General features: G+C 44.1%; 1 protein-coding gene across 1 annotated transcript in view; it reads right to left on the bottom strand.

The window, feature by feature from the left end:
- The window catches only part of PKN3 (protein kinase N3), a 2,242,690-nt gene that overhangs the window by 135,693 nt on the left and 2,084,694 nt on the right, over positions 1 to 22,303 (bottom strand). The window lies entirely within an intron of this gene.

The following is a 22,303-nucleotide window of genomic DNA, read 5'->3' on the forward strand; positions in this document are numbered from 1 at the left end:
GCCTTCCCAATGGAAGTGTTTCCTCAAGGTATGCAAGGTTTCCCCAAATGAGAAATCCTCTGGGGGGGATACAGAAGGAATGGACTGTTCTGCATCAGAATCTTCAAAAGGGGAGTACAAATGCTCCTCTTCATCAGAATATTCTGAAATAATGGAGCCCTGGTCAGAAGAGGGAGATTCTTCCTCCACTCTGGGTCTCTTGTCCGGTGGGGGTTGGGAACCCCTGATAAGAGTAATTAAATCCTCAGCCATTTTGAGCATCTGCTTTTTAGGCATGGGGCCTGGAGATGGGCCCTGTGCAACAGGCCTCTGGGAGTGCATGGCTGATTTAGACTTAGTAAAGGCCTTGATGGAAAAGGAAGAAGAAGGTCTGAAGACACCATGGGTGGAAGTAGACCTGTCCACATTAAGAGGCTCATCACTCACAGTGACTTCGGTAGCTGTAGTCAGGGTGTGGGCCGAGGAACCTGCGGCCTCGGTTACAGAGGACACCGCCAGAGAAGTGTCGTTGGTAGTCAGGGGCTGCGTAGACGCCTCACTGAGAACCGGACCACGTGTAGCCGGTTTTGGCGTGGTGTCGGTGGGGACCGCGGGCCTCGCGTGTCGGTCTTTGTCCTTGCGTTTTTTGGACAAAACGGTAGTCGGAGTCTCCGACGACGTTTTATAGTTAAAAGCTTTACCAAAAGAGTGCTAGGCGAACTCCGCCCGACGCTTAATAGTGCGTTTGTTAAAAGTAGCACAAAAGCGACAGCCCGAGACGTCGTGGTCTGGGCCTAAGCAAGGAATACAGAGGGAATGGAAATCCTTATGCGGTATTTGCTTCCCACAAGAAATACAATTGTTAACTTTGTCTGACATCGGTCTGAGGCAAGAAAGGTTTCCCCAACGGGGTACTTAGCTTTAAAGAAGACTTCGGTTTCCAAATTTTCGTAATTTCAGGAGCTGGCCAACCGGCACTTGCGAACTGCTTCTGCTTCGGGCACCGCGCGGCAAAAAAGACTGAAGAAAATGGCATCAGCTGTGTCTTATATACCCCTGTCGCGCTGACGTCAGGGAAGAAGGCGACAACAACCGACGCCGGACCTAGACTTTGGAATTCGGCCGACCGAGGACCCGCCTGACGGCAGAGAACCCATCTGTAATGACTGCAGCTGTATGCACGATGAACATCATGGACACCATCACAAACTGGTTCAGGTGGTAAATGTACAGAACTGGTCTCCAATAATCTACTTCCTTTGACACTACAAACATTCTTGCATAAAATCCTTCTCCTGACAGAGGAGGAGGAGGAACAGCTATTACCCTTCGAGACAGGAAGAAGGAAAAGAGTTTGGCCTGGTGAGTGAGGAGGAATCCCCTGAAAGGAGGGGTCAGCCTCCCACTACAATCAGCCCTAATTGATCACATTCAAGACACATTTGTCTGAAAAAATCTGCTGCCAAAGACAGAAATGGAAAAGATTAAAGGACTGCCAGGAGGGACAAGGTCCCTCGTATAGTCATTCTAACTGATTTGGCTATCTTTTCTGCTGGAAGGGGTTCCTGCTCTTTTTTGGAACCTCCATGGCATCGTTTTTTATGGCCGATTGCCAGCATTTTGCTAGGACTGTTTAATTTGATTTTAATTAATGTTAGATGAGGGTGTGAAGAACCTTTGGAAAACTAAAGAGGGGGCCTGAAAAATCTGAAATTCCCTAAATCACACTTCCCCTCTCATTACACTTTTGAAGGTGCCTGCAGCAGGAAGCCCAAAATAAGATTTTTGGCAAGGGGAGAATTCAAAATTCTATGCAGCCAGGTAAACCTCCTCAAAACACTAATAGTGGTAGCAGACCTGGAACTGGCATCCACATAGATATGGACATATTTTAAACAATGAATAGTGATTTGGGAAATAGAATAAACCAAATTACATAAAGCAGATTTTCTTCTCAGGAAAAATTTGATGCAAAACATTGCTCTAGCTTTCACAATTACCCAGGATACATTTCAACAGGAGCCTGACGACTGAGAAATCTAAAAATTAAAGTTGCAGAAACAGACATTTTCCTCAAACTTGTCAAAAGCCTACCCATCCTTAGAAGGTGAGGGATTAGTAATAAAATGTTTAGGAGCAGATGGAATCACTAAAGCAATAGCTGCTGGGTGAGGTATGTAATTAATATATACAAACTTAAAAGAATGAATACCTTTATATAGTCTATCTGCTTTTTAGAGGTAGTAGAGTGGCCATCATGCAAACTGCAGGCTGTAACAAAATATCATCCCAAGGCAGAAAGGACTGGAGGAAAAGGTGAATATTTTGGCAATTGCGGTTATAACAATTCGTAATATTTTCTGTGGGACTGCAGGACCTCACTGTTTTCCCACTGAAAACTTGATTCATCCTGGAAATAGACTCAGAAAAAGAGAATCCTTCATAGGGACCATCAGAAACCACACTCTTCAGAATCAGAAATATGTGGAGAAAAACTACATACACATCCCTTCCCCCCACAGGTTCAATTTCAAATATCTGGGGAAACAGGAATCCCTTTTTTTCTTACTAGAAACAGCTTCAAAAGAAGGGTCATAAGCTTGCACTAGATCTTAAGCTTGCACTAGATCTTAAGTCTAATAAATTCTTTCTGTACAGAGTAACTGATGCAGGAAAGAACACATTCAGTTTTCGGTTTCTTTTTGATAGGAATTTCCAGTAAATATGGGATGGGTACAACATTCTGGCTAATCACAGGTACTTTCCCTGCCCTTTCTCCCAGGACTGACAAGAGTGGTTCTCTCTTGCCTGCTAAGTGGACTCCAACAGCCGCATAGGACATGTCTTAACTCACAAGTCCCTGATGGAAGTAGTGACTACACCAGAAGGATCTAAAGTAAACCATGAGTGGTCTGAGGAACCAGCTTTGTTTTAAACAAACATCTATTAATTATCACTTATGACAAGAGTAATCAAACATTTATGTAAAGTAAACAATCCATATTGACATTTTTAGTTGTAAACATTACACATCACTTATAATCTATCCAGTCATTGTCAGTCAACCATTACATAGTGCTTATTCAAATCTTGCCTTCATTTAAACCTCATTCCACCTCCAGAACATTGTTCTGCATGTATTGTTTCCACAATTCCTATTTTTCTATGCAATTTGCTCCTACCCTTTTCTAAAGATCCAGTTTTGAGTTGTTTTATTTCAGGTACTATTATTCACTACTTCTAGTACAGATGGTTTAGACCTGGATTTCCACTTTTTAGCAATTGCTTTTTGACAGACCCATAATTAGACTGAGCAAGGCCTTACTATGTCAAGGCAATTCAGATTCTGTATCGTAGCTCAAAAAAATAATTTCCTTAGTTGCATCAAATTTCTAACCTAGTATTTCTGATACAGTAGTCTGCAGGGAATATTTAAAGTCTGCCAACTCATTACACTCCCAAAAAATATATTCTCAATTACTGGTCTGAGGAACCAGCTTTGGCCACAGCACAGTCACCCACCTGTGGCTGAGACAAAGACTGCATAACAAACTTTCTTTTTGTGACTAGGAGGAGGACTAACCAAGGAAATGGTACATTGGTACACGGCCAAGCCAAAGATGGTGCTCGACTGCCGGGGAAGCTTAGCAGCAATAGTTGGTAAAACAGGGAAGTAGACAAAAGTAACTTTTGCTCATAAAACATTTAAAAGCACTTTAAGCACTTAGCCTAAAGCCCAGCCCCAAGTAGTAACATACTAATTTTGCCACAGAAAAGCAGTTTAGTAGGACACTGGATTTATTAAATGGTATCAATGTCATGGCTCAATTTTCAACAGGGTGATAACCAAATATTTTACAAGGCATTTTAATGATCATGCTAAGAGACTGGCCTAAACTGCATCAATCTAGCTGCTTGTAAGTAAACAGGAGTGAGTCTTGAGACAGACAAGTAGTAGATAAAAGTTTATATCCATATTCAAGTCATCAAAACTGGTACAGAAATGAGAGGGGACGAGTCAACTTTGATGGAGTCTCCAGTGATATTCAAGATGTGGGGAAGGCATATAGAGCTCCACAACATGTCACATGTTCTACAAAAATGCGCATATTTGTTGGGAAATGCCTCTGCAAGTACTTTTACACTCCACGAAGGTTGAGTGTCATGCATTTAGGTGTCGTGAATATCTGAAGATAAAAATAAACTAAGGTGGATTCCTGGTGACATGCATCCAAATCTGCAATCCTTCAAAAAAAAGTTAAGTGACTTGCTGGAGGAACTATAGCTAGGTTGGGTGGTATTTCCAGGGCAATTACATTTTTTAATGATTACTTCCTTGGAGAGATGGACACTGCGCAAGAATGCTTTGACTACCCCGGTGCTTCTCGTGGCAAAGATAATCACTAGACATCGGAAAACCTCAGACTCTCAACATCAAAAGTGGGTACCCATAAATTCTTACAAGAAACTACCAGGGTGGAATCCTAAGAGTTGGAAAGAGAGGAAAAATCAAACACATTAGTAAATTCCCTCCCTAGCTTCTGGCTTATGGTGATTAATATGCTGTTTAGTATTTAATATTGAGAAATGTGAAGAGAAAATGAAAAACATACTTAATGTCTGAAGTATGAACATTACTGAATATGTTAAATGTAGGGTCTGCCCTTTCTGTGTTCTGTAAACTTTGTGTTTGTAAATATCTACTTACAGAGTTAATATTTAATGCTACAGTACGCTATGCTAGTTTGCAATAAAAGTGAGCTGCATTCTTAAATAATGCTTGGGTGTATCCTCAGTAGGATAGATTGCAGAAGCAGGGAGATAATACTCCTAACTCTGCATGGCCTCAGTCAGACCACATCTTGAGTACTGTTTACAGTTTTGGAGGCCATATAAAGAAAAGCACATCAGGCTGCTAGAAGAAATTCAGAAGGGAGCTAGCAGAAAGATCCACTGTATGGAGGAGGAAGAAACATGGCAGTCTAGAGGAACTACAGCTCCTTCTACTCAAAACCATAAGAAATGGGGGAGCATAATGCTGTTAAGCAAGCTTATGTCTGGGATATCTAAAGGGGCCATTCTAAACAGGAAGGACAAAGGGGGAGGAGGGGGCACAGACAACAGATCATAGGGATTAACTATTTACAGGATATCAACAGTACTTTTTCATGAAGACATTTGTGAACTCATGGCATGGACTACCAGGAATGGCTATAGGACAGAAACTTCAGAGGCATTCAATAGGCTATAGGAGAGGTACAGAAAGGGGATGGTAGCAATAGAGGGAAGGTATAATATTAAGACATTTACAAGAGCAGGCTTAGGGATTAATTACTTACAGGATATCCAACAATACTTTTTGATAAAAACATTTATGAACCGGGATAGACTACCAGAATGGCTGCTTTACAGAAACTTCAGAGGCCATAGGACAGGTACTAAATGGGGAATGTAACAACAGAGGGAAGGTATAATATTAAGATATTTAAAACAGCAGGATAGTTTTCTTTTTCAGTTGCAACGTAATATACTGTGTGCAATGTGAAAGACTGATTTCTAGAGAATGACAATGGATTATAGTGTGCTGAATAAATAAATACCTAGCCTAACAGCAACACTATCAGATACTGTTTCAACTTTACAACAGATCAGGAGAGAAGCAGGGCCACATCATGCAATAAAGCACTTGCTTTCTTCTCCACTGCGATGGATGAAGTCAAGGATCAATTGCCTTCACTGGAGAAAAAAGAAGAGTTTTTTCCAAGTATTACTTACTGCAACTGTATAAGCCACGGTGGTGCAGTAGTAGCGTTGTCGCCTCACAGCAAGAAGTTCTCCCTTTCGATTCTCGTCTGGAGCGCTTTCTGTGTGGAGTCTGTATGTCCTCCCCAAGGTCGTGTGGCGTTCAAAAGACATGCGTGAAATGGGCGTGCCTTAGTTGAAGGTTGTGCGTCGAGCTGGCACCATAAAAATCTACTGCCATTCATTAGTGGACCGGAGTTCCGCTGTGGCAACCCCTAACCGGGAAAAGCCAAAAGAAGAACAAACTTACTGCAACTGTATGCATGTAGATCCATGGTATTCCCTGGACTTAATGGCAATAAACTTGGCTAAATTTAAAAATACAGAAGGTATAAAGTGCTTTAATTACACAGCTAATGTAATGACCAGAGATTAAAACAAACTGAACAAAAATGTTGCTAAATCTATCCATTATCTACAGAAACAGGGGTAAAGTGAAAAGAAAAGACTGGAGGTCTAGCAGCCCCCTTACTCAATTTATTTTTATTTTGTTAACCAAGACAGCACAATGGTCAGAAGACCCTTTTCAGGCATGTGCCACAGGTCAAAATACATTTAGAAGAAAAAAAGAAACGTATAATGCAATGGAAAATACAGGATTAGAGCATTTACAGTACTATCAGAACTAAAAAGTTATGTACCTACCATAATGTTCCATGTTAGTTGTCTTCTTCTTGCCTTCTTTCTTGCTGGATGGGTTCGGAGCAGATCCTCGGCTCCGACTCGGCAATCTACTAAAGCTCGAGAGCTATTTATTGGCTCGAGGCCCTCCCTATATCCCACAATGCTAGGCGTTAGATCCCCAGATCTTGTTTGGCAGAGCTAACACCAAGGAAAGATTAAGGACGCCTGTCCAACCATAAGGAAAACTAGAGTACAAAGACAGAGGAGGACACAATGTACATCAGAGTTGTCCAGAGGAAGAAGGCCCCAAAAGGGGACTCTTCTCGGGCTGTCCAGGCTAGGGGGATGGAGGGTGGGAAACAAGAAAGAAGGCGAGAAGAAGACCACTAGCATGGAACGTTATGGTAAGTACATAAAGTACAGTTTTGTACCTACCATAAATGTAGATGTTCGAGTGCTAATACAGATGCAGTCATTACAGATGGGTTCTCCTGCCGTCAGGCAGGTCCTCGGTCGGCCGAATTCCAAAGTCTAAGTCCGGCGTCGGTTGTTGTTGCCTTCTTCCCTGACGTCAGTGCGACAGGGGTATATAAGACACGGCCGATGCCATTTTCTTCAGTCTTTCTTGACCCAGATGTCAGGTGCCCCCAGAAGGAAGGCAATACATAATTTATATATCTATGTATAGTCATGCAATGCAATATAATCAAAATTCAGTAGTTGCAAGCAAATACACCATAGAAGGATAACCCAAACAGGTTGTTTGTGGAGGAGTTAGCCACTAGGCCTGTACCAAGAGGGGAGGGAGGGAGGGAAACCTGGACTGCAGCTGTATTAGCACTCGAACATCTACATTTATGGTAGGTACAAAACTGTAATATGTTCATCGTGCATACAGCAGCAGTCATTACAGATGGGTAGAATCCCAAAGCTACGCACAGGGTGGTAGGCACTAGGTGGAATTAGGAGGAGCCAGAATGTCCTGCAACACAGCAGTGGCAAAGCCTGCTCTTGTTTTGGAGTATAAAGGTAGGTGGTAGTGTTTAGTGAAGGTATGCACCGAACTCCAAGTGGCTGCCTCCAAAATATCTTTGGTAGGAACTCCTCTGAGGAAGGCTGTAGAGGTAGCTGTGGCCCTTGTGGAGTGGGATCGGATGCCTGTAGGCACAGATTTACCATGAAAGGAGTAACAAAAACGTATGCAGTGGCCTATCCATTTTGAAATTGTCTGTTTGGAAATTGGCTTCCCTTGAGCTCCTACAGCATAGGACACAAAGAGTTGTTCTGATTTCCTGAATGGCTTTGTTCTGTCCAAATAGTAACGCAGCTGTCTATGGATGTCTAAGGAATGAAGCAGCCTTTCCCCTTTGTTTTGAGGATTGGGGTAACAGGTAGGTAAGTGTATGGCCTGATTTAAAGCTACCCTGGATACTACCTTAGGCATAAATGAAGGGTTGGTTCGTAGGGAAACCCTGTCCTGATGGAAGATGAGAAAGGGCTGCACAGCCATGAGGGCTTGTAATTCCGAGACCCTACGAGCTGAGGTAATAGCCAGAAGGAAAGCTGTTTTCCAGGGCAAATATTGCAAATCTGTTGAGGCAGCTGGTTCAAAGGGAGGCAATGTCAATTTTTCCAGTATGTAATTAAGATCCCAGGCTGGGATTGGTTGTTTCCTTGGAGGTCTTATATTCTTAGCCCCTCTGAGGAACTGTCTTAAGAGTGGGTGAGAGAATAAGGGTGGATCAGTGTTGTATTCTGCAGAAATGGCTGAGGCATGGATTTTAATGGAGGAAAATGAAAGTCCACTGGTTCAGCAGCTCAGTTAGATACTGTAATATCTGAGGCAAATTCAGTTTTCTAGGATCCTGGCCCTTTTTCTCATTCCAAGCGCAAAACCGTTTCCATTTTGCAGAGTAAGCTTTTCTAGTAGATGGCCTTCTGGCTTCCAAAATGACATCCTGTACCTCCTTGGAGAGTAGGGTCTGTTGTGGTGTTAAGGAATTTTCCATGCAGCCAGATTGAGTGTTTTCAGCTGACTGTGAAGAGTTTTGTAGCTGTGCTGAGTCAGAAGAGAGGCATTAGAGGTAGGGTCCAGGGAGGAGAATGTGTTAGGCTCCTCAGGAGTGGATACCAGTGTTGTCTTGGCCAGTCTGGAGCAATCAGTATCATCTTTGGTCTGTCTGCTCTTGTTTTCTAAAGCACCTTGGTCAGAAGAGGAAGAGGTGGAAAGGCGTAAACTGTTCGTGCTGCCCAACTGAAAGAAAGGGCGTCCACTCTCCAGGCCTTTGGATGAAATGTCCTTGAGCAGAACTTTGTCAATTGGTGATTTTTGTGGGAGGCAAAGAGATCTATGTTTGGCCTTCCCCAGGCTTGGATCCTCTGTTTATAATGTCCAGGATCCATTTGTCTTTTGTGACAATATGCCAATTTTTTGAAAATAATGCCAGCTTTCCTCCCAAGGGTGCTGCCACTTGAGCCTTGTTTGGCATGCAAAGGGGAAAGTCATTGGGTTTGTTTTCTGTATTGCTGTGCATTGTCTTCGCCACCTCTTGATGCTGGAGGTTGCCATTGTCTGCCTCTATATGATCCTTGAGAATGTCCTCTGCCCCTTCCGCGTCTGTATCTACCTCTTTGGGGCTTGTCCGTGGCTGGAAAGGACCAGTTTTTTGTAGGCCAATTTCTACTAAAACGTGGTGGTTGTACCTGTAGAAAAGCCTTAACAGTTTGCATAGATTTAGCTTTTTCTTCCATTTTCCTTAGTATTTCCTCAGCATTAGTACCAAATAATACATCCTTTTGTAAAGGAGCATCTAGTAATTTAGCTTTGGCATGATCAGGCAGGGTTTGTTCCCTAAGCCAGGCATGTCTACGAATGACTTATCCTGTAACTGCAGCTCTACTTGAGGCCTCTAGAGCATCATAACCACATTGTAAGGTGTGCTTACCCACTTGTTCTGCACTATGCATCATATCCTGCAACTCCTTCAGATCTGGTTGTTCAGGTTGTGACATTTTATTCTTTTATTGTGATAACAGAAACTGCTGATATTTAAGCATATGGAACTGACAATTTAAGGCCCTCATGGCTAGAGTGGCCGAGGTATATACCTTTTTCCCCACCTTTCTAAGGATCTAGACTCTCTTTCGGAAGGTAATGGATTCTTAGCAGTAGAGGCCTTCATTCCCTTGGGACCCTGAGAAATGGTTTCCGGGTCAGCATTATGGCTTTTGTAAAGAAATTGGTGCGAGTTAGGAACTCTGTAGTACCTATCAGGCTTGACTGGGGCTGGAGGCAGGGAATCTGGATTAAGGCAAGCCTCCGAATAAACATCATCAAGTATGTCCAAGACAGGAGGTATCGCCAGAGGTCTGTGCTGAGGTAGAAGAAGAAATTCCCTAAGCCTTTTCTTTGAATCTGAAAAATCCTGGCCTTCCCAATGGAAGTGTTCCCTCAAGGTATGCAAGGTTTCCCCGAATGAGAAATCCTCTGGGGGGGATACAGAAGGAATGGACTGTTCTGCATCAGAATCTTCAAAAGGGGAGTACGAATGCTCCTCTTCATCAGAATGTTCTGAAATAATGGAGCCCTGGTCAGAAGAGGGAGATTCTTCCTCCACTCTGGGTCTCTTGTCCGGTGGGGGTTGGGAACCCCTGATAAGAGTAATTAAATCCTCAGCCATTTTGAGCATCTGCTTTTTAGGCATGGGGCCTGGAGATGGGCCCTGTGCAACAGGCCTCTGGGAGTGCATGGCTGATTTAGACTTAGGTAAAGGCCTTGATGGAAAAGGAAGAAGGTGGTCTGAAGACACCATGGGTGGAAGTAGATCTGTCCACATTAAGAGGCTCAACACTCACAGTGGCTTCGGTAGCTGTAGTCAGGGTGTGGGCCGAGGAACCTGCGGTCTCGGTTACAGAGGACACCGCCAGAAAAGTGTCGTCAGTAGTCAGGGGCTGCGTAGGCACCTCACTGAGAACCGGACCACGTGTAGCCGGTTTTGGCGTGGTGTCGGTGGAGACTGCGGGCCTCGCGTGTCAGTCTTTGTCCTTGTGTTTTTTTGGACAAAACGGTAGTCGGAGTCTCCGATGACATTTTATAGTTAAAAGCTTTCCCAAAAAAGTGCTGGGCGAACTCCGCCCGACACTTAATAGTGCGTTTATTAAAGGTAGCACAAAAGCGACAGCCCGAGACGTCGTGGTCTGGGCCTAAACAAGGAATACAGAGGGATTGGAAATCCTTATCCGGTATTTGCTTCCCACAAGAAATACAATTGTTAACTTTGTCTGACATCGGTCTGAGGCAAGAAAAGTTTCCCCAACGGGGTACTTAGCTTTAATGAAGACTTCGGTTTCCAAATTTTCGTAATTTCAGGAGCTGGCCGACCGGCACTTGCGAACTGCTTCTGCTTCGGGCACCGCGCGGCAAAAAAGACTGAAGAAAATGGCATCGGCCTTGTCTTATATACCCCTGTCGCACTGACGTCAGAGAAGAAGGCGACAACAACCGACGCCGGACCTAGACTTTGGAATTTGGCCGACCGAGGACCCGCCTGACGGCAGGAGAACCCATCTGTAATGACTTCAGCTGTATGCATGATGAACATCTTCTTAATGTTAAGTTGTCTATCCCGCCTTCATTCTTGCTGGATGGGACAGCATCCCTAGCACCTTAGTCCTGGGTGACTCATCGGAACAGACTCTTGAGCACAGTGGAACCAAACTCAGCTCTATTCCTAGAGGCCACATCCAACTTATAATGCGAAATGAATGTATGAGGAGTGGCCCAAGTGGCTGCCATACAAATAGATTCCATTGGTAGTCTTGCTTGAAAGGCTACCGACGTAGGTTTAGCAGGGAGTTGTTTATGTCTGAGTTGATAAATCAAGGTAATAATAGAAGACAACCACCTGGATAAGGTTACTTTGGAAACTGGCCGTCCTTGTTTGCCCTCAGTATAGGATAAGAAAAGTTGGCCTGATTTTCTTATTTGCTTAGTCCTGTCCAAGAAGAAACATAAATGCCTGTGAAAATCCAAGCGGTGCAAATTTTGTTTGGCTTTGTTCAAATAGTTAGGAAAAAAATACAGGCAGATCAATAGTCTGATTCAGATTTGTTTCAGAGGGTATCTTGGGTAGAAACGAAGGATTAGGCCTAAGTAAAACTCTGTCCTTATGAAACACAAGATAAGGAGGACGAATACAGAGGGCTTGAAGTTCCAAAACTCTCCTAGCTGATGTGATGGCTACCAAAAAGAGAGTCTTCCAGGAGAGCAATTTTAAGGAACAGGAAGCCGCTGGTTCAAGGGGGGGGGGGGGATCAAGGAAGCCAATATCAAGTTCAAGTCCCACAGGGGCGGGGGATCTCTGACCGGGGGCCTAAGCAACAAAGTTCCTTTGAGAAAGGCCTTGCAAAGTTTGTGGGACATGATGTTGGTTTCTGACAGGCTAGCATGGAAATTTGCAATAGCAGCTAATTGGACCCTAATGGTGGCAGAGGAGGAACCAGCTTGAAAGAACTCTGCTCAAAAATCTAAAACATGATGGACAGGGACTGTAAAAGGGCCAATATTCATAGCCTCTGCCCAGAAGGAGAAACGTTTCCACTTACTAGCATAAGTCCTCCTGGTGGCAGATTTGTGCGAAGAAAGGATGATTTCATGTACCGGCTGAGAAATTAGCGGAAGCCTGGCTAAAGTTGGAAGTGGAGCAACCAAGCTGCAAGGTTGAGAGACTGAAGGGACTGGTGCAACCCGCCCGACTGATGGACCAAGAGGTCTGGCACTGGGTCCAGATTCCACGGCTGCTCCAGCAGGTGTCGATGCAGGAACGGGAACCAAATTTGTTGAGGCCAGTAAGGGGCAATGAGGATCATCCTGGATCCCAAAGCAGTTGCTTTCTGAATTAGCTTGGGAATTAGGGGAAAAGGTGGAAATGCGTACGGAAGACCCCGGGGCCAATCGTGAACTACAGCGTCTCTGGGGGAGTGGCCGGAAAGGGGGAAGAGTGTGAAGAAGTTGTCGCACTTGCTGTTGAGAGGGGTTGCAAAAAGGTTGCAGCAAGGTTGACCCCATCTGCGGAAGATTTTGTCCACTACTGATTGATTGAGAGACCACTCGTGAAGGCATGAGAATAGCTCTGCTTAGCCTGTCGCTATGACGTTGGACCTCCCGGGGATGTGCGTTGCTATCAGAAACCATTGAGAGGAGATCGCCCACTGCCAGAGTCTGAGTGCTTCTCGACATAAGGGATAGGACTTGGTTCCGCCCTGCTTGTTGATGTACCACACTACAAACATATTGTCTGTCTGAATTGCAATAGTCCCGGTGGGTAGAGAGTCCTGAAAAGCTTGCAACGCCAAAAGCACTGCTCTCATCTCCAAGACATTTATGTGCAGATGGTACTCTAGAGGTTGCCAGGTGCCTTGGACAGTCCTGCCCTGAAAATGCCCCCCCCCCCCCCACCTGATCAGGGAGGCATCCGTGGTCACTGTGGCAACAGGAGGAGGAAGAACACACGGTCTGCCCTGGAGTATCAGAGGGGAGACCATCCACCAAGTCAAGTAGTCTTTGCATGATTGAGTGATTATTATCATGTGAGACATTGGAAGCTGTTGAAAGGACCATTGAGTAAAAAGCATCCACTGAAGAAGCCGCATGTGAAAACGAGCCAGGGGAACTAGTATGATTGCTGCTACCATGAGGCCCAAGGTCTTTAGTACAACTCTGGCCTGAATCCTGTTGCACTGTAGTAAGATTTGCACATGTCAGCGGATTTCTGAAACTCTGTCGAGAGGAAGCCTTGCAGACAGATCTTTTGAATTTAAGATTGCGCCTATAAAGATAACAGACTGAGAAGGCGACAATGCAGACTTTTCGAAATTTATTGATATACCTAGCTCTGAGCAAGTTTGGATGGTATAATCCGTGGCTCGCAGTAGCTGATGCCTGGTGGGAGCAGTGAGGAGCCAGTCGTTGAGATATGGAAACACCTGGAATCCTCGCCGTCTCAGGTGAGCCGTAACCACTGCCATGCATTTGGTGAACACCCTGGGGGCTGTGATGAGACCAAAGGGCAGGGCCCTGAATTGATAGTGACTGGCTCCCAGCCGGAAGTGGAGAAAACTTCTGGAGCACCTGTTCATTTTGATATGGTAGTACGCATCCTGAAGATCTATGGAGCACATCCAATTGTCCTGACCCAAAAAGGGTAGAATGGACTGGAGCGTGACCATCCGGAACTTTGTTCTTTGAACAGACTTGTTTAGCCTGCTGAGATACAAAATGGGTCTCCAGTCCCCTGTCTTTTTTGGCACCAAAAAGAACTTGGAGTAGATTCCAGATCCTTGCTGGTCTGCTAGGACTGGCTGGATGGCCCATTTGTCTAGCAGTTTTGAAATTTCTAGCACTGCCTGTTCCCTTAGACCGGGTGGAACATCTGGAAGGGACTTGGTTGTTTGTACCGGGGTGTGGACAAAGGGAATCTTGTAACCATCGGATATGATAGACCGTACCCATTTGTCTTGTGTGAGGAGTTGCCAGGCTTCTGAGTACAGTGATAATCTTCCCCCAACTGCCTCCGAAGGCGGACAGTCGGGCAGCCCCTCAGGGGTGCTGAAAGGGTTTGTCAGAGAATGATTCTCTGCTACCCTGATTCTGCAGGCCCACTTTGCCCCTCGGGCGGTGTCTATTATTGTTCCCTCCCCTGCCCCTGGAGGGAAACTCGCCACGTGTGTCAGGCACGACTCCCTGGGGTTTCCAAAACCACATTTTTCCACTCTTCTGACCCTTGGGGTATGGTCTAGAGGGAGTGGAAAAACGGACTCCCACGGCAGAGAGAGACTTGCCTTCCTGCTCACACCTGGTAAGGGTATCTTTCACCAGTGGTCCAAACAGAGCCGAACCATCAAAGGGGGTATTGGTGAAGGATGCCTTAAAGGGGTCAGCAAAGTTGCATAACCGCATCCAGGCATGTCTTCTCAAAGCCACACCTGTACCTGCAGCCCTACTCGCCCCATCGGCTGCATAAGAAATGAGCCGCATGGAGGAGTTGACAATAGAATTAAGGGTCGCCAGCTGGGAGTTAATCTTATCTTGAGCCCCCGCAGCTGATGGATCCTGAAGGGTATCACCCAGTTCCTTGAGAAGATCCCTCTGGAGACGGGTGAAATGGCACAGATAATTCAGTGACCGCATAGAGAAGGTCGCTGAGGAAAACACCCGCTTCCCGTACCTGTCCATTGTCCTAGATTCTTTATTAGGTGGATGGACAGGTACCGAAGGGCCAGCCAACTCCTTTGTGGCTGCTGCAACCACCATGGCATCAACAGGGACACTCTTTGTCAAAAATTGCTTGTTAGGTGGGGCTGTAATAAATTTAGAGGGCCTACGGGGAGTTGGTTCCACTGGGTCCGGGGCTGACCATGCCTTTCGAGCTACCACTTTCATTAGCGGGTCGAAAGGTGGAGACACCCAGGAGGTGGAAGGGCGAGAACCAAACGTGTCCAGGTAGACTGACTCGTCCTCTGAAGGGTTAAGGGCAGTCCAGTTCCCCCTCTGCTTAAGGATTTCTAGGATGTCTGAAAAGGAGACATCCTCAGAGGGAGAGCTTGGGGATCCTTCTGAATCCTCCAAGTCGGTATCAGACGTGACTGACATGGGTGAGTCGACATGTTTCCTCTTATATTTTCTCTTCCAGGGTGGCTCCTCTGAAGGATTGGGGGAGGCCTTGGAAGAGGAAGATACACCCAATGGGGTGACCTGGAGCGTTTGCTCTCCACGCTTGGGGTCAGGAGGATGGACAGAGACCGATGCAGGCACCATGGGGGGAGGAGCTGAAGGGGCTGATCGAGGGGCCGACTCAGGAGTCAGCACACTCCTCAAGACCTCGAAGGCACCCCTGTCAGGCAGAACAGAAGGTCCCCGCTCAGAGGAGACGCGAACCCCTGTTGGCATCGAGAGGGATGGCTCTGAAGCCGATGGGGCCAAGCTCACCTGCGCCGATGCTCCGAGAGGGTGAATGGGGTCGAACAAGGGTCCGATGCCACTCACCCCCTCGGAGCCAACGAGGAAGTCTCAGCGCCCAGATCCCTCCAAGGACAGAACCAAGGAAGAGATCGGAGCCGACGAAGGAGCCAAAAGGTGTGGTATTGGTTCCGACGTTACCAAGATTCGAGCCACAACCAGCTCCGGTTCTGAACACAAGGAGGGAGTCGGAGGAGGAACTGCTGTAGATACCGGGACAGCCACAGTCTGTTGAGATGGGCTGGTTAACATTTTGGCCAGGGCCTGTGACTTAAGGAGTCTGCTGACCACCCTCTCTAGGTCATGATCAGATAGCCTGGGAGACCGAGATGAGTGGGACCTATGCCTTTTCTCAGATTGGAGTAATGGTGACCTCGGAACCGAGCGAACAGATTCTAGGAAAGGGGACCTAGAATGTTTTCGGCTCGAAGACGGTTTCAACAATAAAGTAGGAGCCGACTGAGGTCTAGAGGTGTCGGCTCCAGTCGGAGCCAACGAGGAGGCAGGTGCTCCACCAGGCGACGGCTCCGAACTTGGAGCCGACAGCATGGCGGGCTTAGAGGATTTACCCGACAAAGGCTTGGTCGGGGATCCCTCTGGCTTAAGTAAGCCTCTCAGGATGAGCTTGTTCCTACGCTCCTGCAGGACTCTCGGGCTGAAGGCATGACAGACCGAGCAGGAGTCCTGCAGGTGTAGGGGGCCCAAGCAATAAACACAAAAAGTGTGACCGTCTGTCAGAGACATCTTCTGACAGCACGAGTCACACTTCTGAAAACCTGAAACTTTGGTATCCTTAGACATGATGGATACCAAGGAAAAAAGTCACTAGTGCTTAAACACACAGAACAACACACACGCACTAGTTAAGCTAACAATATTAAACAACTACACAGTTAACTATATATAAATATATATACAAACTACCAGTCTACAAACTGTAATAAGTAAAAAGAGCTAACACTACCCTATTAACACAAGGAAAGGGAGGGGAGATTAGCCACTGAGAAAAATAAAGGGGGGAAGGGAAGAAACTCTCTAACTAAAACGAGTTTCTAAGAGGGAATATAGGGAGTAAACAGAGAGTTGACTAACTGGAAAGTTATAAATATAAGATAAGGTTATCGAGAAAAAACTAAAGTTAAACGAGATCTGGGGATCTGACACCTAGCATTGTGGGATATAGGGAGGGCCTCGAGCCAGTAAATAGCTCTCGAGCTTTAGTAGATTGCTGAGTTGGAGCCGAGGATCGGCTCCGAACCCATCCAGCAAGAATGAAGGCGAGATAGACAACTTAACATACAATATTACAGAAATTATTGTGAGGACAAATTGAAATTACTGTTATACATCACAATGTAATAGTTATTTTAAAATATGTGTAACCCATGAGAGGAGAGCTAGTGGAGGGAGTACATGATAAGGGGAGTATAGAAGTTACAGTGATGTCGTAGACATTTTTCTTTGTACAGTAGACATTTTTCTGATGAAGTCTCTTTCTATATGAAATTAAATATTAAAAATAATTCTGGCGGAATTATACAACCATCTGGTATTTATTTGTGAAGGTGACATTGTACAACCAAAAAAATGGAAGCACCAGCATATAATGAAATAAGTAACCAGAATTATGTGCAGTCTAAAACATGACAGGAAAAGGAGCCAAAAGTTCAAAGAAATGTATTAAATTCAAAGAAAATTTGTTGAGCAATTTCATCTGGTAGCAATAACACCTACTTTTTCAGAACAAATTCCTCTTACATAAGCTCACCCTTTATAAAGAGTGAAACATCACAAAGATCAACCACTTTTAAAGATACATTAACTTCAACCTCTTAGATCCACTATATAAACATATCAAAACATGTAAGCAAAACAAATTACAAACAAAATTAAAAATATCATGAGAAAAAGTACCAATATAGTTCATGAAAAATGTATCATAAAAATGTTATAAATTCAAAATAAATATAACCATATGAAGTAAAGTTTAAAAACAACAATTCAAATAATCTTTAAAATGTAGCTGCTCTCATCTTTAACAAAGGGCTATTAAATTTCTTTGAACTTTTGGCTCCAGTTCCTGTCACGTTTTAGACCTCATGTAGTTTAGGTGATATTGTATGTCTTGTTTCTGATTGAGACTTAAGGAGTTTGATTTATACAATTTGTAGTGCAAAATATTTAAATAAAACAATTGTATTTTTTAACACTTTCATATACACATACATACATTATACTGCTAGCAAAAAGCAGCAAACCCAGTACAAGACTTTGGTGCACAAGATCAGAAAGGTAAAGCTACTTTTGGGTGAGGACTGTAAAAGCCTGGAAAGAAGGGGTACAGTTCTAAAACTCCTACCTATACCCCTGACTCATTTATTTCAACATTAAGCATATTCTTTTAAATAAAATCATTTAAAAGCTGTTGGTCCATGCAACTAATGAAAGGCATTCCCTGTGTTAGGTTTCCAGTATAAAATAGATAATGTCCTGTTTTTTATACTGGTGGAAGATGGTCACTAATGTGAAAAGCAACCATTGCCTCCTTCCATACATTCTCAGTTTCTTGTGTACTGTATGCAAAACAAGCACATGTGTGTTGCTATGGAAGTCCTTTACAGTGCCTTGATGAAAATAACAAACGTGACACCACATTTCCAAATAGTAGAGACTCAGTACTCCCTCCTCAGCAGTCTTTAATGCATGAGATTTTTCACACCAGTAATGAATATGTCCTCCTCTTTTAATCAGTAAAATGGTGCAGGCACACAACTTGGTAAACCTGGTTTGACAAGACAGCAAGTGGCAAACTGCATTGTTCTGCCTGCAGACGCCGTCTCGCAGAGTAGACGCCTTTAAAAAACAGAGTCTGTGAAAAATGCCATATCTTTGCAATTATGCATGCATAGCTACACATTCTTATAGTTATTACTTTTATCTGCTTTGTAACAATGCAGGCTCACAGAGCTCTCAGGTTCAATGGTCAAAACTGGATTGCACCAGACTGCTAATATTGAAGATGGCTATCTTCCATGATTTTGTTTTATTGTAAAACGTTGCCTTTTAAGTATCTCACTTGCCTGTAACTGTACTATATATTCTAAATAACTATTAGTATAGTGGAGACAGTAAGAGTACGATGCAAGAAAAATGCATCCTACATTTCAGAACCCATTTACATATTGTGTATTTCCGAGTTACACTCAAGTACTTCTCAGTTAACAAAGAAAATGTAGTTTTGGTTTCTGAGGTGATCCATGTGCAAAGGGGACCCAACAGTATATAAAATTAAATTAACAAATTAAAGATATAAAGCTTGGGGCAAAACACTAAACATACTAACTGGATACGAGACATTCGTCTTTTTGAAAGTGGTAAATGACCTTTCACCCAACACAAGTAACAAAATAGATGGAGCAAAAACTTTCACCTAGAATGTAACCAAATGCATGGGCTTTGGCCCCTCACTATGGCACACAACCAAATAAGTAGGCATGAACAATCCTCAACATTAATGCTATAAAAGCATTCCCCTGTGCATTGAAGATGCAATGATGTGCACCAGCAGGATATATGCAAATCTCCAATGGAAGAGAGACTTATATACTGCTAATAGGAGGACAAAACATGAAATCTCAATTACCTGTGCCAAAGTGCCTCACAGTTGTATCCTTCCTTTTCTTCTGTCAGTCTCCCGATCATTGAGACACAGAACCTGGGGGTCACCTTCTGTTTCACACTACTCCCAGTGAAGAAGGCTACTTTCCTTCTTAAACTTATCACCAGACATAGCTTAGATTTCTAACTAGCTTGTCAGCTTCTCAGAAAAGTAACAAGGAGAGACAAAAAGAAACCAAACTAAATATGTTCTTTCTGTGAGGTCCCAAAGCCCTTAGAGTTCTCAGATTGATGATAAATGGCCTCAATACTTGTCAAAATCCGTCAAAACTGGGGCAAAACAACTGTTAAGATGGTGTTTGATGGCACAATCTTGAGGGCTGACAAATGTGAAATGCTCTCTGAAAGTGTTTGACAGATTCATATGGAGAGTTGACAAAGGTTTTGATGATGATTTCTGATTGAACTCACCAATGAAATGTAATCCGATATTCTACCATGCACATGGGATAAGAATGGCAACAATAGTTCTCAAATTCCTTTATCAAGAATTAGGGACAAAGACAACAGTAATGAGGGCCAAATCTGGTGGTCCCTTGCCATAAACAAACTCTACAACAGGAGGAGGAAACTGATGTGGAATTAGGTGAAGTCCCAAGACTGGAAAAATTCCCTTATCAGCCTCAACAAAAAGTTGAGATCCCTCATCAAATCCTCTAAAGCTGGCTATGAAAACAGAATTGCAGCAGATAGTGAAGACAACCGCAAGGAGTTCTATAGTTAAGTAAAGAATCTCCACGGCAATATACAGATTTGCTCTGAGCTACTGCACAATGGTACCTCTTATACCAAGCCAACAGATATTGCCAATATACTGGCCAACAGATTCAGTGCCAACTTTATCCTTCTCCCCCTCCCAAAGGACCAATCACAATACCAGTAGATTGCCAGGCACCCGCAGTATTACTGCTGCACAGGTTAAAACAGTACTGTCCAAGGCCAATAATACAGCTTCTATGGGACCTGACAATATCCCTGTTCTACATGAAGTACAGAGTGAACTGGCACCTCATCTGTGTGCCCCGTTCAATCACAGCCTCATCTCAGGCTTTGTCTCTACCGAATGGTGCACTGCTACAGTCATACCTCTCCACAAATGAGGAGTGACTACAAACCCTGAGAACTATCGCCCCATTAGCCTGACGAGTCTGATATGCAAAGGTATGGAACGCATCATTATGGACCTAATAAACAAGGATATATGGAATCTCCAAACTCTGGATCCCACACAGTTTGGTTTTGTGAAGGGCAGACCATGCCTGCTCAAACTGGTCAACTTCTTTGAGTCAGTCACCAGAGCTGTGGATCACAGCAAGGTGGTTCATATAGACTACCATGATCTGGCCAAGGCCTTTGATACCATTCCCCACTCAGGAATCATAGAAAAACTCACTAAGCTAGGCATCAATACATATATCACTAGGTGGGTTGCAAACTGGCTCACAGATAGAACCCACAGTGTGAAAGTAGCTGAGTCCAAGTCAGCCTGGTGACCAGTCATGAGTGAAGTCCCACAGGGTTCAGTCCTGGGTCCTCTCCTGTTTGGTATCTACTTCTCTGAAGTCCAGGTCAACACGAAGGGATTTTGGCTGACAAAGTTCACAGATGATTGCAAGTTGGGAGCTAGTATTAACTCCACAAGTGATGCTAGCATCCTACAGAAAGGCCTCACTGAGACCAACGACCGGTGTCAGAAAAATGGCCTTAAGCTCCATGCCAAAAAAATTGTCATCATCCCCTTTGGGAAAAACCCAGTTCCCATGAATTACCACTTCAATGGTAGTCCACTGAACACAGAAGGCATTATAAGAGATCTGGGAACACAGGTTGACAGTAAACTCTCTTTTCACCACCACATTGCCACTGTGGTCAGAAAGTCCAATGTGGCACATCTCATTACTAAGGGTTTTACATCCAGGAAGAAAGAGGTCATTGTCTCCCTCTACTCTTCCTTCATTAGGCCAATCATCGAGTACAATGCCCCATTTGGCATGTACCTCACTAGACACCTGCAACAACTGGAGAGGCCACAAAAGTACCTCACAAAGAGGATCCTAGGCCTTAAACACTTGTCCTACATGGACAGACTCAAAAAACTCCAACTATTCTCTGACGCATATCGCCTACTTAGAGGCAATCTCTGACTTACAAAGCCATGTCTGACCCAGCTCTGTTAGAAATGCTACATCTAAAGAAATCCTAATCCCTCCGCACCACATGCTCCAGAGACCTCAACCTCATTACCACAATCAACAGAACATGCTGGAGGGACAGGTTCCTAACCCAGAGACTGCCCATGCTATGGAACAGACTTCCCATACATGCCAAACAGTGCACCTCACTGGCCCTAATCAACAGAAATCTTGATGAGTGGATGGGAAATAGAAAATTCACCCTGGGGATCACTCCAGTGGGTCTACTCGACAGAGGCACTGGGAATTATGGTCGGGTGGCACAATGCCAGGGTAATCCTATGGGCTAGGCTTGTAAAGGCACCAGGGCCATTAGCCTAGTACACACCTATGAACCTATGAACTCCCAAGGAGGGACAATTTCAAATTATTATTGTAATCCATTTGAAAAGTTAAAAGAATAGTTAAGTTTAACAAAACTAATTTTCTGATAAATAAGAAATATGAAACTCTAAAGACTGGCATTACTAGCCAAAAATGTTATGAGGGAAGTGGGAGCAAAAATAGGAGACAAAATTAGAGAAAGATGATGGCAATGAACAGCACTGCTAGCTAGGAAGGAAGAGTGGTTTGGGCTCAAATTGCTACTGAAGCATTTCACCAACCTCTAAAATGAACTGAAAAATCACTTCATCTAAAGTCAGGAACACCTTTGCTGGAAGACATCATGATGATAATCAATTGGTAAAGGCTTCATAAAAGGTACTGCTAGGAGGCTTAACCCTGTTTCTATTGGCAAAGAACCATCTGTGATGGATAGTGCCCATGACCATACTTAAGGGGAAGCTTGTCTACCAACGCTGGTGTTTTCAGTAGTTCTCTGATAAGTTGGATCTTTCATTCAGAGTTCTTAGTTTTTCTTCTCTTTGACAGGGAGGAAAAACTCTTGAAGAATTATATTTACTTTATTTCATGTGCCATAAAATGCTACCTTATGCCTGCAATGAAGCATAATAATTTAACAGCAAAACAGATAATACAAATGTCTGGCATGTGAATTTGGCTCAAACAG

This window comes from Protopterus annectens, chromosome 16.part0, assembly GCF_019279795.1.
Source record: "Protopterus annectens isolate FY-2018-M chromosome 16.part0, PAN1.0, whole genome shotgun sequence".
In the NCBI taxonomy this organism is placed as follows: Eukaryota; Metazoa; Chordata; order Ceratodontiformes; family Protopteridae; genus Protopterus; species Protopterus annectens.